Below are 16,277 nucleotides of genomic sequence, written 5' to 3' on the forward strand. Positions count from 1 at the left end.
CGACTTATTGGAAAAGACCCTGATGCTGGGAAAGATTAAAGCAGGAGGAGAAGGGGATGACAGAGGATGAGATGGTTGGATGGCATCACCGACTCAATGAACATGAGTTTGAGCAAATTCCAGGGGATAGTAAAAGATGGGGAAGACTGGTGTGCTGCCTGCCATTGGGTCAAAAAGACTCAGACATCTGAGCGACTGAACAACAAGTATGTACTATGGATGTTCCTTAAAAATCTATCAGTAGAGTTAACATATAATCTAATTATGAACATAAATTCAAAGAATACTAGAATTAGAAGAGATGTTCTTTGAAGCAATATTTACTATAGCCAAGACATGGAAGCAACCTAAATGTCCATTGACAGGTAAATGGATTAAGAAAATGTGGTATGTAATGGAATATTTCCAGCCATAAAAAGAATGAATTAATGCCATCTGCATAATGTGAATGGACAGAGATTATCATATTGAGTGAAATAAGTCAGACGTAGAAAGACAAACACTGTATGTGGAATCTAAATTAGGGATACACATGAACTTACTTATAAAACTGAAATAGACTCTCAGACATGGAAACGAAATTATGGTTACCAAAGGGGATAGTGAGCATGGGGAAAGATATAAATTAGGAGCTTGGGCTTAACATATTCACAGTCCCATATATAAAATAGGTGACCAACAGTGACCTACCATATAGCACTGGAAATTGTCTTCAGTATTCTTGTAGTAACCTTTATTTTTTTAATTGAACACTAAGTATTTTTTTATTGATATGTTGTTGATTTACAGTGTTATGTTAGTTTCTCAAGTACAGAAAAGTGATTAAGATATACATATATATTCTTTTTTATATTCTTTTCATTATGTACTATTGCAAGATATTGAATATTGTTCCCTATACAACACAATAGAACCTTGTTGTTTATCCATTCAGTATATAATACTTTGCATCTGCTACTCCCAAAATCCCAATCCACTCTGCCACTAGTCCACCTTCTTGGCAACCATAAGTCTGTTGTCTTTGTGAAGCTATTTCATAAATAATTTCATTTGTGTCATATTTTAGGTTCCACATATAAGTGATATCATATGGTATTTGCTTTCTCTTTCTAATTACTTTGCTGAGTGTGATAATCTCAAGGTTCATCAATGTTACAGTAAATGCCATTTCTTTATTCTTTTTAATGGTTATATATATGTACCATATCATGTTTATGCATTAATTTTTCAATGGACATTACAGTTGCTTCCACATCTTGGCTATTATAAATAGTGCTGCAATGAACAAAGGGGTACATTTATCTTTTTGAACTATAGTTTTGTCTAGATATATGTGCAGAAGTAGGACTGCTGTGGTAATTCTATTTTTGCTTTTATTAACTCATTTTTATTTACATATTTAGACTGAGCTATGCAGCATGCAGGATCTTTTCTCAACTAGATTGAACCCATGCCCCCTGCAATGGAAGATGATAATAACCTTTAATGGAAATGTCGAAGAAGAATGTATATACATATACATATTACTGAATCACTGCTGTGAGCTTGAAAGTAACACAGTGATGCAACTAAACGATCTATCAACTAAGAAACAAAAAGCTATGCAGAGGAGGAATTAACATACTGCACAAATTGCAGTGTCTTGGGTTTTATCTTTGTCTCCAAAAGAAAAAGAAAACCCTGACTGAAGATTCTCCAGGACACACCTAGAGAGGGCCAACACTAATGAGGGGCCACAGGCTGTCCACCACACAGCAGAGAGAGAACAGTCATGAAGATTCTACAGGACACAACTAGAGAAGGCCAACACTAACGAGGGACCACAGGCTGTCCACCACACAGCAGAGAGAGAACAGTCATAAAGATTCTACAGGACACACCTAGAGAGGGCCAACACTAACGAGGGGTCACAGACTGTCCACCACACAGCAGAGAGAGATGAGTCATGAAGATTCTACGAGTCACACCTAGAGAGGGCCAACACTAATGAGGGGCCACAGGCTGTCCACCACACAGCAGAGAGAGATGAGTCATGAAGATTCTATGAGTCACACCTAGAGAGGGCCAACACTAATGAGGGGCCACAGGCTGTCCACCACACAGCAGAGAGAGAACAGTCACGAAGATTCTACAAGACACACCTAGAGAGGACCAACACTAATGAGGGGCCACAGACTGTCCGCCACACAGCAGAGAGAGAAGAGTCATGTCAAGTGAAGAGGCAAAGGACTTGAGACCAGAGTCAGCCTTGGTCCCTGTACCAAATTCTATTACTATGACCTGTACTGTCTTGCACAATGAGGAGCTGACTCCATTTCTGTGATTCTTCTTTTACAATCTGAGTTTTGTGAATGCAGAGTATGTTTTTGTGTGGACCCAACATCTCTAGTTCTTCCTTTTTCATGAGATGAGTCATGTGATTTGTTCACCAACTGTTGTGCCAGGGGGAAAGGGCTGCATGTGAAATGAGTGCAAATGTGGGTAGTTTGAGCATTTTTGGCATTGCCCTTCTTTGAAAGTGAAAGTGTTAGCCGCTCAGTCATGTCCAACTCTTTGTGACCCCCTGGTCGAGGTTCCTCCGTCCATGGGATTCTCCAAGCAAGAATACTGGAGTGGGTTGCTATTTCCTTCTCCAAGGGATCTTCCCCACCCAGAGATGGAACCTGGGTCTCCTGCACTGCAGGTGAACCGTTTACCATCTAACCCACCAGGGAAGCATTCTTTTACCATCTGAGCCACCAGGGAAGCCCTTCTTTGGGACTGGAATAAAAACTGACCTTTTCCAGTCCTGTGGCCACCTCTGAGTTTTCCAAATTTGCTGACATATGGAATGCAGCACTTTAACAACATCAGCTTCTAGAATTTGAAATAGCTCACCTGGAATTCCATCACCTCCACTAGATTTGCTCATAGAAATGCTTCCTAAGACCCACTTGATTTCACACTCCAAGATGTCTGACTCTTAGTGAGTGACCACACCATCATGTTTATCTAGGTCATTAAGGTTGATCTTGTATAGTTCTGTGTATTCGTGCCACCTCTTCTTAGTATCTTCTGCTTCTATTATGTCCTTACCATTTCTGTCCTTTATCATGCCATCTTTGCATGAAATGTTCCCTTGATATCTCCAATTTTCTTAAAGAGGTCTCTAGTCTTCCCCATTCTATTGTTTTTCTCTATCTTTTTGCCGTGTTCACTGAAGAAGGCCTTCTTATCTCTCCTTGCTATTCTCTGAAACTCTGCATTCAGTTGGGTATATATTTCCCTTTCTCCTTTGTCTTTCATTTCTCATCTTTCCTCAGCTATTTGTAAAGCCTCCTCAGATAACCACTTTGCCTTCTTGCATTTCTTTTTCTTTGGGATGTTTTTGGTCACTGTCTCTTGTACAATGGTACAAACCTCTGTCCATAGTTCTGCAGGCACTCTGTCTACTAAATCTAATCCTTTGAATCTATTTGTCACCTCCACTGTGTAATCATAACGGATTTTATTTTAGTCATACCAAAATGACTTAGTGGTTTTCCCTACTTTCTTCAACATAAGCCTGAATTTTGCAAATTTTATTCATGATCTGAGCCACAGTCAGCTCCAAGTCTTGTTTTTATTAACTGTATATAGCTTCTCCATCTTTGGCTGCAAAGAAAATAACCAATCTGATTTTGGTATTGACCATTTAGTGATGTCTATGTGTAGAGATATCTCTTGTGTTTTGGGGAAAGGATGTTTGCTATGACCAGTGTGTCCTCTTGACAAAACTCTACTAACCTTTGCCTTGCTTCATTTTGTACTCCAAGGCCAAACTTGCCTGTCATTTCAGGTATCTCTTGATTTCCTAATTTTGTATTCCAATCCCTATGATGAAAAGGACATCTTTTCTGGTGACAGCAAAACTGTTTTAACTGATTGTTGGGTTTGTCATCAGATTCCTTGGTCAACACAAGGCCAATGTAAGTCCTTCATAATTCTTATCACTAACTCTTCAGATATTTCTATGATCTATAAAATGTTCCTACATCAGCATATACCTTCATGTTTGTTTCCTACATTCAACTCACCTACTTAATTAATTTTGAAGTTTTTATGATGACAAAATGTTGCAAAACCAAATGGTTCTTGATTTTCAAAACTACTTTGCAGGGGAAAACATACTATAATCTAGACAATATTGTGCTTCTCTAACATAACCATCTAATGACTCACATACAAAATAAAATTTCTGCATTGAAGGATCCCCTTTCTAGTGTAAATGAAATCTTGGGTAGATGGTTCAAGTCTGGGGGTTCATGGATTCAATCTCTGACTTTGTTATTGTTGTTAGTTATATTGATTGTGTCCTATATCATCTATAGAATAATGACCTCTTATGCCTCCCAATGTATATTCAAAATTCCAACTAAAATAATGTCTAAATGACTTGATCATATCTATGTTGTTGTTGTTTAGTCACTAAGTCATGTCTGACTCCTTTGCAATCCCCATGACTGTATCCTGCCAGGCTCCTCTGTCCATAGGATTTCCCAGGCAAGAATACTGAAGTGGGTTGCCATTTCCTTCTCCAAGGGATCTTCCTGACCCAGAGCTCAAATATGCATCTCCTGCTTGATGGGTGGATTCTTTACCACTGAGCCACCTGGGAGGCCTGATATAAAATAATGGGCATGCACAATGCACATACAGGATAAAATTGATAAACATCCTATTGGACAACCTAGAATTGACTATCAGTCCTTGCCAAGCATTCCACTAGATTAACCCCCTAAAAGGACAGAGAGAACTGAACTATAAAAACCGGGCATTAAAAAAAAAAGACCAGGGATTGAGGGACATGATGGATCCAGGGCAGGTAAGTAACTACTCTGGTATCAGGGGACCAAATATTTGATCACTAAGGCTTTCTATCGAAAGATTAATAACCAAAAGATGTTGAAATAAAATGCATATTTTAAAGCAGGACAAGAAAAGATTAAGCATAAAATTCTCTCTGTGTATTTATCTGGATCTCCTCCCTCCCACCCTAATGTGTAACATGTGTCTGCATTACACATTAGCTGCTGCTGCTGCTGCCAAGTCACTCCAGTCATGTCCGACTCTGTGTGACCCCATAGACGGCAGTCCACCAGGCTCCACCATTGCTGGACACATTAACTAGAGCTCCTCAAAGATGGAGCAGCTACTCAACTGTAAAGATCAATTGTTTTTATTTTTTTCTTCTAACACTAGCACTGTAACTTCTTAAACCACTATTCTGTTTTCTGCCCATGGACATCACCAAGTAAGTATCATTAAAATCTTCACTCTCTACTGCTGTCAGAGTCTCCTAAAGAGCCCAAACAATTTGGGAAGTTCTTCATCAGAGGTTTGAGCTTTGAAACAACTGATGCGAGTCTGAGGAACCATTCTGAGCAGTGGGGAACCCTCACAGCCTATCCGTGGTGATAAGGGACCCAAACACCAAGTGCTCTAGAGGCTTCAGGTTCCTCACATATGCCACTGTGCAGGAGGTGGGTGCAGAGAGGAGCACAAGGCCACACAAGGTGGATGGAAGACTTGTGGAACCAAAGATGGCTGTCTCAAGAGAAGACTCTCAAAGACCTGGTGAACACTTAACTATGAAAAAGATTTTTATTGGTGGTATTAAAGAAGACACTGAAGAACATCACCTAAGAGTTTATTTGAACAGTGTGGGAAATCTGAAGTGATTGAAATCATGAATGATTGAGGCAGTGGTAAAAAGAGGTTTTGCTTTGATGACCATAACTCTATAGACAAAACAGGACTCTATAGACAATGACTCTATAGTCATTCAGAAATATACCAAACTGTGAATGGAATTCCCAGGTAGTGGTAGTGGTAAAGAATCCGCTTGCCAATACAGGAAAACCTGGAGATGCAGGTTCGATCCCTGGGTCAGGAAATCCCCTGGAGAAAGAAACGGCAACCCACTCCAGTTTTCTTGTCTGGAGAATCTCATGGACAGAGGAGCCTGGTAGGCTACAATCCATGGGGTCACAAAAAGTCAGACACACGCTGTGAATGGCCATAACTATGAAGTACGGAAAGCCTTATCTAAGCAAGAAGTGGCTAGTGCTTCATCTAGTCAAGGGAGTCACAGTTGTTCTGGAAACTTTGGTGGTGGTTACAGGTGGTTTTGGTGGAAATGACAACTTTGTTTTTGAAGGAACTTGAGTGGTTGAGGTGGCTTTGGTGGCAGCCCTGGTAGTGGTAGATATGGTGGTCGTGAGATGGCTATAATGGATTTGATAATCATGGTAGTTATGGAGGAGGCAGCCCTGGTTATGCTGGAGAAAGCAGAGGCTGTGGAAGTGACGGACAGGGTTATGGAAACCAGGGCAGTGGCTATGATGGGAGAGGTGGCTATAGTGGGAGAGGCAGCTATGACATCTTTAACAACGGAGGAGGTGGAAGCGGTTTTGGTAGTGGTAATGGAAGCAATTTTGGATATGGTGGAAGTTATAGTGATTTTAGCAATTACAGCAATCAGTCTTCAAATTTTGGAACCATGAAAGGAGGAATCTTTGGAGGCAGAAGTCCTGGCCAAGGTTCCAGCAGTACCTGTAGTTATGACGGTGGCAGAAGGTTTTAATTATAGCCAGGAAACAAAGTTTACCAGAAGAGTCAGAGAAGTGACAGGGAAGCTACAGGTTTTACAATAGATTTATCAACTCAATGAAACACAGTGTTGGCAGGGCCTAACTGCTACAAAGTAGACTTGTTTTAGACAAGACTCATTGTGTATGGGCAAAAAAAAAACTCAAGGACTCTATGTACGACAAACTGTATAACAGATTAGTTTAGTTTCTTTTCTAAGTGTAAAGCAGTCCAAAAAAGGGTTTTAATGTAGCTTTTTTGTGTATGCATATTGTTAATTGCTGAATGTAATAGTTTGATTATAACGCTGAACAGCTGTGTCTTTTTTTAAAAATGTGCTGTGTAAAGTTAGTCTACTCTGAAGACATTTTTGGTAAACTATATCAACAGTGTGAAGTTAGAATTCCTTCAGGGTGATGCCAGGTTCTATTCAAAATTTACTTACAACCTTCTTGAGTGTAGAAACCATTGTCTTCAGAAACCTTGATGTAGTTGAACTGACAGTTACTGTGTTGTGAGCCAGAGTTTACCATTAAAAGGGTCACCCAAGCAGAGTCATGGAGTTTTTGGCTATTAATATGATTGTTGGCACATCCTATGCAATATATCTAGTTGAATTATGGTACCAGATAAAGTTATAGATGGGAATGAAGTTTGTGTATAATCCATTATCATGTGTAATCAATAAATTATTTAATACCCTCTTGAAAAAAAGGATAGAGTCCTTTCCTAGCTCTGTAAGTCACGGTGACTTGTTGCTCTCTTTGCATGTGTTTGCCTGCTGTATGTGTGTATCCTTTATGACTTTTATGTAAAATATCAGTTTGTCATTTTGATGTATGATTCTTTGTCTCAAAAATGCATATGACCATGCCTTATGCATATGACTATGCCTTCGACTTCTAACAGGTGGAAGAGTTCTCAGAGCTTTCTGAGAATCTGCCTCCCAAGTTATAATCCTCAGTTTGGCTCAAATAAAATTCTCTTTTTTCTTCTTAACTTGATAGCTAACTGAATAAAAAATCTGAAGATGGAACACAGTCTATATGTCCAAAATGGGTATTTAGTAAACCTAAGCATTTAGCAAAATTTCTAGAAGAGTCTGAAGTAATGTTATGGTCTTTATTAGAGACCCAAGGCCTTGGGCCAGTCCCCAGGGGAACCCCTAGGTGTGGAGGGAAAGTCTGCCCCTGGGGTCAAGTAGTCAGTTCCTTCATGCAGTCTTGACTGGTCCTTGAATGGCTCATGTTTCATCTTATCTACACATAGGTGATATTTACCTCTCAGAATTTCTAGGACAATTAAACAAGAGGAGAAAAATCCTAGACATAAGACACCCTTAGCACATTAGTCACAACCAGTTCCCAACCTCCCCCTCCTCTCTCATCAGTCACCAAAGGACAAAAAAGTTAGTTTCTGTCCCAAATGTTCTAGATTGAGAGCCTATGTGGTCAGGCTGTAGTTTTCCTCAACAGCCAAGAAATCCTATATAATGAACATAAATACAAGGAAAATTACTTCAGCATATGATCTCTGAATATTTTTTGTTATAGAGCTTTTTTATGTTATAGAGCTCTTTCTATGGGCTAGGTGCATCATACACATTATCTTATTTAATACTGTTAGGATACATTTTTAAACAAATTATTTCTGTTTTCTCCCTTTCCTAGACCACTTCTATGAGAAACTTAGTGACTATGAATCTTTTGATATCTGTATAAATTTTTGTAAAGATAAGCCACTTGCTAGCTTTATAACCCAGAACTATTTCACAATCACCTGGGGTTCATCCCTTTTGAAATGTAAACACCTGAGATGACACCTCACTCTCCCTGTCACTGTAGAGTGTAACCTAAGTACCTTTCTTGGAGCTGTAACCATCTGCTAGCAGGGAAGATTGCAATAGAAATTTATGATTCCATTGGATAAAGGCATTTAACTAGTGCAAGTGGTTTTCTGATTTTCAAGTGAGTTTAGATGCTGTCAAGCCCTCTGATGGGAAGGTGAGGTACATTAACTGTGAGAGTTTGTGTATGTCATGGTTAAAAATGGGCGTCATAGAATGGCTGTGGCGGCTCAGCAGTCTAAGTGGGTAGACTATCCTTTGCTGTCTCTTTTCACAGATAACCTGAAATGCACTGTACACTGATGTGCATATTCACTAGTAAAACGGCTTGCTATCTGCTTTGTGGAGAGGATTCTATTTTGGGAGGAATTTACTTCCCCTACAACACTCACTGTTGTGGTTATCGTCATTTAGTCGATCAGTCGTGTCCAACCCTTTTGCAACCCCGTGGACTGTAGCCCTCCAGGCTTCTCTGCCCAGGCTCCTCTGGTATTTCCCAGACAAGAATGGAGTCGGTTGCCATTTCCTTCTTCAGGAGTTCTTCTTGACCTAGGGATTGAACCCATATTTCTTGCATTGGAAGGTGGATTCTTTACCGCTGAGCCACCAGAGAAGCCCAAAATAATCATTACAGCCCTCATTTTACAGATAAGTGAGGTGAGGAGGTGAACATGCCAGGGGGCGTCAGAGCTCAATAAGGTTTCTGAACAGCAGTTCACCCACGGCTTTCATATGGCCTTGCTGATCACGCTGACAGCACCTTCACGTTCCTGTGACTGGACTTAATAAGATCTGCATTTGGAGAAAACCGGTGGAAAATTGCTTTGTAAATTGTGAAGTGCTACCAAAGACATAAGGCCTTATGATGCAGGACTTCAGAACACTATGAACTCAAGAATCCCTTCACCATATATAATAAGATGCTTCCAGAAGGATGCTTGGCATTACAAATAAAATAAATGGAGTGGGTTTTAGTTAATTATTTGTATATTTATAACTTAATGATTTGTAATAAAATCAAGCTAATGTAAAATTAAGTTTTCTTTCAGGTAAGCTACTAAATTTAGCTAGACTTCAGTTCTTTAACCCAAAAACAGTAGACAAATTGTAACGCAGCTAAACAAAACTCTATTAGAGGCTTCTAGGTACTTTCACCCAAAGCATTTTGCTGCAAACATTTTTGCCTCATAACTAATAGGCCATAAGGCAATTTTTCCATGAAAGATAAAACAACTGTTTGGCAGTTTAGTTTCAGCTGGTTGAAATCCATTAGCATTTCTTCCAGTTAATGACATTATTAGTGGTTTATCAAGCTGACAAATGACAATGATCTGTCCCAGAAGCTGGTTTACTTTGAAACACACTACATTGCATGAGAAAGAGGCCAAGGATCTTGAAGGCACAGAGTTGGACTCACATTTCCCATAGAACTTTCGAACATCTATCAGCAAACATATGACAACCTGTCAAGAAAAAGCACCGTAGACGAGCCCACAGTGCAAGACCGAGGATGAGCAGGCATGCGTCCTAGTGTTTGGGAAAGGTGCCTCTCCTGAGGAGGGAAGACATCTCAGTGAAAATGTGCAGGGACAAATCAACAAGTGAAAAACACAATTATAAAACTCTGTGAACAAAAGACCTGGAAGATAAGTGCTTAGGTGCAATCCACAGAATAGGATCAGTTATTTGTGCAGTGTTGCCATGGATACATACAGTGTTTACTTATTGTTACTTTAACTTTTAAGGTAAAATTCCCTTATCAGTTATTTGACAAGGATGTTTGTGGCAAAGATGTTTACAACAGCAACAAAAAAAGATGTTTACAGCAAAGTACTTACGCAGACAGGACATTAGAGATCCCAAACCTCTCAATTCTCACCTGGGGTTCTGGTAGTAGGCCACATTGTCAGAACTTTGGAAGTCATGGAAACACAGATGAGGAAACAAAGTCTCCTGACTAGTCATCATCTAGTACTTTCTAAGTAAAACTATATTCCTTGCCTTTCTGAAAATGACTGAAACACCGAGCTTCTCACCTTGGTTCTCGCTGGCATCCTCTGAGTGGGACTGGCCCAGCTTCCAGAGGTCCTGGTTAGTTGGTCTGAAGTGCTCCTTTCAGTTCAGTTCAGTTCAGTTGCTCAACTGTGTCCGATTCTTTGTGACCCCATGGACTACAGCACATCAGGCCTCCCTGTCCATCACCAACTCCCGGAGTTTACTCAAACTCATTTCCATTGAGTCGGTGACACGATCCAACCATCTGAGCCTCTGTTGTCCCCTTCTCCTCCTGCCTTCAATCTTTCCCAGCATCAGGGTCTTTTCAAATGAGTCAATTCTTCACATCAGGTGGCCAAAGTATTAGAGTTTCAGCTTCAACATCGGTCCTTACAATGAATATTCAGGACTGATTTCCTTTAGGATTGACTGGTCGAATCTCCTTGCAGTCCAAGGTACTCTCAAGAGTCTTCCAACACCACAGTTCAAAAGCATCAGTTCTTCAGTGCTCAGCCTTCTTTATAGTCCAACTCTCACATCCATACATGACTACTGGAAAAACCATAGCTTTGACTAGACAGACCTTTGTTGGCAAATTTTTTAAACAATGATCTCTCTAGATAATTGTAACCTGCATCGCCTTACTAAGCCTTATCTGCCCCCTTCCCAGTGGCTCCCTTCCCAGTGACTCCCTTCCATCAGAAGGAACTCCCCTGTAAGGCAGTGCAGAACAACTTCATTTTTAATCTGGCAAATCCATGATTCTGAGTCAGGACATGTTCATGGGCTGACTTAACTGACAATCTAAGAGGTGCAATCTGGGCCAGGGAGGAGACCAGGAGAGGAAGAAGAGAAGAGCAGCTGCTCACTGCTCAAAGGTCATAGGCTGCAGATGAGGAGTCAGGCTTGAGAAAGTGATCAGCCTAAAATCAGCTGGAGAGGTTTGAGTGGTGGTTGAACCTAAGCGGATCTGACTCCAAAATCTTCCTGAATCCAACAGTTAAGCAAATAGCCTTAAAAATTGTGCAGCTATGATGAGCCATTGTGGCATGAGTTCTCCCGTTTTATCTTCTCCACAACCTTATGAAATTAATACTTTGCCTCCATTTTCTGCATAAGAAAAATGGAGACATTGAGAGGTTAATAATGTGCCTGACACAATCAGGAGCAAGCCCAGAAACTGTGGATCTGGAGCCAAGGCATCCAAGGTGGCAGCCACTGTCCACATGAGGCATTGAGATGTGCTGTAAGTGAAAATTCTCACCAAATTTTTAAGATAAGTAAAATGCATTAATATAATTAGTGTTTGTGTCAATTACATGGTTAAATGATATTTTTGATACATTTGTTTACATAAAGTACATTATTAAAAGTAATTCCAGGTCTTTCTTTTTGCTTTTCTAATGTGGCAATATGACAATCTTATGCATTTAGTGGATCAGTAGACGCTGTTCAGAAAGTACCACTGCCTTCACTGGAGCGGGCTTCACTTAGCAGTTATGTGGATGCACGTGGACTCTCGCGTGTGCTTGAGGTGACCGGGAGGGCACCGGAAAATTGGGATGAGGAGAGCTTCTAACAGGGCACCGCATAGGCTGTAGGGCTGCACCAGAGGTGGCTGCAGCCTGGGCCACCAGCACAGAGCCGGTGGGCAGGGACCCTCCCTGGGGACCTGCTGGAGTAGGTAGGAACAGCTGTCCAGGGTGTCTCCCCAGCCTCCTAGCCAGGAAGTCCTAGCCTGTGGCCTATAGGTGGCTCCCTGGGTTTCAGGCAGGTGTGGAGGGTAGGTGTTGATCTGACACAAGACCCCATCACTTTGGAGAACTCTTTTGAAAAGATGCAGTGTCCCTTAGGGTATCAAAGGCTCTTGTGTTTATTTGAAAATAAACTTTTCAATAGAAAACTTCATTCCTCTTTTTCATGTAATAGGAATTGACATCTGTAGTAGGCAAATTAATGGCCCTCCTAACATGTCTGTATCTAAACCCTGGAAGTTGTGAATATGTTAGGTTGTAGAGCAAAGGGGAAACTATCCTGGATTATCTAAGATATGGAATCACAAGGCTTCTCAAATGTGGAAGAAAGAGTCAGAGAAGGAGCTATGAGGATAGAAGCAAAGTCAGAAGAGAGAGCTGAAGATGCAATGCTTCTGGCTTTGAAGATTGGAGATATGGAGGAAGGGGCCAAGACTCAAGGAATTCGGGCAGCCTCAAAGCTGGAAGAGGCAAGGAAATGGCCCTCTAGAGCCTCCAGAATATAACACAGCCCTGTTAGCACCCTGATTTAGCCTCTGAGACCAATGTCAGACTCCTGAAGTACAGAACTGTAAGATAAGTTGTGCTGCTTTTAGCTACTAAGTTTGTGGTGGAAACTCAAGCAACATCCTACATGAGGGAACACTGATCTACAGCATACTCCGGATCTACCTAACATCCCAATCAAAAAGCAAAACAGATACCAGGCCTGTGTGACCCTGGGTCCTGGTAGCCATCACTGCTCTCTGAGCATTCACAAGACACCATTCATAACCCGTGTCTAGGATCCTGCCTTCATGTCCCTTAGGTTCACGAAGAAAGCCTGACTCATCTTGGTTAATGCAAAGGTCACATTTTACATAAAAAACGATGAGCATAGAATGCCTCGGTTGTTTAAACAAGAGGGTTATACATACAACTTGTACACACTTGAGTATTTCTGAAAGGATGAATAAGAAGCTTGCTAAAGAGAGGGCCTCAGTTTGGGGTCCGAACTAGAAGCGAGATTCTTTGTACTGTACACACTTTTGTGTGTGTGTCTTTCAGTATTTCTGTAGTTTTATCTGGTACCATTTCTTTACATGATCACGTGCCCTTTCCTATAAAACACAAACAGCTAAAGAAAGAGGAAACATGCAGAGCATAGGTGGAGGCATGTGGATCAGGTGCAGCATACACGAAAAAGCCTGGGGGCATCCTCATTCATCTGTGGGTGCTACATGGGCCAGTATGGCAATCTATCTGTTACCTTTCCACTGGGAGTTTCCCTCACTAAGCCATGCTGTCCTTTGTTGAAAGACAGGATATTCAGGACTCTGCAAAGGCACCGTGACTCACATGAGCAAGGTGGTAACTGACGAAACGGCTCCGCTCGGCAGCCTCCGTGAAAGAAATGAGGTGTGAGAATACAGACGGCACACTCTGCTGTGGATGCTCCTTCACAGACAGACAGTTGTGCCGTCTTAGGCCTCCAACTTCTTACCTCAGCTTGAGAAATGCTGGATATTCAACATCAAGTTAGGATGGAAAATAAGACCAGACAAAAAGACCAGTGTGAAAGTTTCTGGTAGTGAGAATTTTTCAGCATTGACCAAAGTCACAAAAGGAAGTGGTGAAAACTCATTTCAAAGGGACTCAGTAGCAATAAGGTAGAACTTTGCCTGCTGGGACTCTCAGACCAATGTGTGAGGTGGGTCATCCCCACAGACACCCTCTACTGTGTAGTGGAAACATCTGCAACAGCTGTTGACAGACAGTCATGAGCTTGTGCTTGCCATTTCCACAATGGGAACTAGCTTCATCACATTCACTACTTCTTCATCTCAATTTTAACATCATTGGGGAAAAAAAGCTGTCGGTGAAGCTGTGTGCTAATGCAAACAAATGGGGGGGGGGTAAAAATAATAAGTAAAATCTACTGAATGACATTTGATTGGAGAAGAGCCCTTTTATAATGATTTATTCTCCAGACTAACATAATCCCTGGCTTTCTGTATATCCACTAATTTTCTAAAGGAAAAGAGTGGAGCCAGATAATGTAGAAATAGAAGACAGGACAAGTATCCTCACCTTTAGCATTAAATAGTAATTGTGAGATGGTTGGATGGCATCACCTACTTGATGGACATGAGTTTCAGCAAGCTCCAGGAGTTGGTGATGGACAGGGAAGCCTGGCATGCTGAAGTCAATAGGGTTGCAAGTACTCTGGATACTGGGGCAATTGCAGCCAAATTTGGATCCTGCATCTAAGTGCTCTTTGCTTCTAAGTGTCCTTCCAGAGTTGGTGTTTTGGTTCAGAAATCCAAAGAATTATTACCCAAAAAATCTTACCCAAAAAATTACCCAAAAAATGTCACCCAATACTTAATTTGGGCTAACAGTCTTTATAAGGAAAGAAAGAACCTCTCCCATCCTTGTGAATTCTTGCTAAATAAATTCTTGCTAGCCTAACTGTCATCTCTAACTGTTAGGAGAAGCACACGGACTGAAACCACCCACTCTGGCGGGAAACCACAGTAACTATTTGCATGAGTTATTTTATGACAGGAGTGTCTGGTAAGGAACACATAACTAACAAGCCACCACCAACTGGAAGAAATTCAGAGAGGTCAAAAGAAGATGCCACATGTCTTACCACCTCCCAGAATCCTTCTTGCTGGCATCCATCTCGGCTGAGCCATGTGTGTGCCACCAGGAAGGACCCTGAGTCAGATTTATTGGCCAAAGAAAACCCAGAAACTAATCCCATCACCATAAAAACCAAGACTATGAGCCACATGATGGAGCAGTCCTCCTGGGTTCCCTTACCCAGAAAGTCTTGTGCTTTGTCAGCACATGTGTCTCCTTAGACAATTCATTTCTGAGTGTTAGACAAGAGTCAATTTTTGGTCCCTGGAAGGGGTCCCCCTTCCTGCAATATAACCCCTGGCTTTTCTGGCTGATGTCTGTTGCTGAGAACCATGCCAGAGCTAGAGGGCCAGCACTTGTTCAGTGCAGCTTCTAGCCATTTGCAGTCTTGCTAACCCAGCACAGGGCTCAGAAGCAAAGCCACAAAGAGGTTGTGTCCCAGAAATATCTCTGCTGATTAGAATCTTGTCTAAACTTAGTTTATTAACAGAATCAATGTTTCAAGCAAAAATGCAGTTCCTCTAGTCTTCTGTGTTCCCTGGTCTGTGATGTGTTCCTGGAGGTGATGAGTTGATTACAGAGACTCTGATGAAAAGTTTTTTATATTAATAGCTTGCTATTAATTTTTATATGCATTTAAGAAACTATTACTAGCAAAATATTGCTATTAAGCAACCAAGTAGAAGGAATATTCAAAGTCAAATCAGAAAAAGTATTAAGAAAAATAGAATTAAAACATGGATAGCCTTGAAAAATACCATGAGTCATAGGCCAGTGACTGATGCTGGGAAGTGCAAGGTGTGTGTGAGGGTGGTCTTTGGCGGGTCTTGCACAGGCCAGCACACAGCAAGCTCCTTCACTCTGAAGACCCTGCTTCACCCTCTCCAGCTCCCTAGACTTTATCCCTTGATTTGTTCACTGTTTTTCATTGGAAGAGTCTCCTGCAATTTTACCTATCTTACACACCATTGTTTTCACTTTTCCATATTCTCTTCCAGGAAGAGGCCATTTGCATGAAACTATTTGCATGCATATTTTTCCACGGTTGTTTTTATCATGCAGATAGTTTACATTTTGGCTTTATTTCATTCAGTATTATATCAGAATCATTTTCCATTTGCAAATGTTTTCATTTTTAAGGGTTAGTTGTTTCCATGTTTTAGAAATGAGTATCATTGGACACATAGCTCTTATTTTTAGGCTTTCTTAGAGAATAAATTCATGTAAGTGGCATGAATGAGTCAGAGCATATAAGTTTTCATTGGTCCTTTTTTTCCTGTTTATCTGATTTCTTTTATTATTTAAGAAAAATATAAAATCAAAGGTGCAATTTTCATTCAATAAATATCATTTGATCCTTTGGCAGTTTTGTTGCAGAAAGTGAAGTCCATGATTTTAGAATGATGGTAGCAATTCATCAACCAAGTAATCAGTTTTCACACAGT

At 40.9% G+C, this 16,277-nt stretch overlaps 1 pseudogene; it reads left to right on the top strand.

Annotated features, from left to right (window-relative positions):
• Nucleotides 1-5,298: 5,298 nt before the first annotated feature.
• On the top strand, nucleotides 5,299-6,604 carry LOC136164255 (heterogeneous nuclear ribonucleoprotein A1 pseudogene; annotated as a pseudogene).
• Nucleotides 6,605-16,277: the final 9,673 nt, after the last annotated feature.

This window comes from Muntiacus reevesi, chromosome 3, assembly GCF_963930625.1.
Source record: "Muntiacus reevesi chromosome 3, mMunRee1.1, whole genome shotgun sequence".
Classification (NCBI taxonomy): Eukaryota; Metazoa; Chordata; class Mammalia; order Artiodactyla; family Cervidae; genus Muntiacus; species Muntiacus reevesi.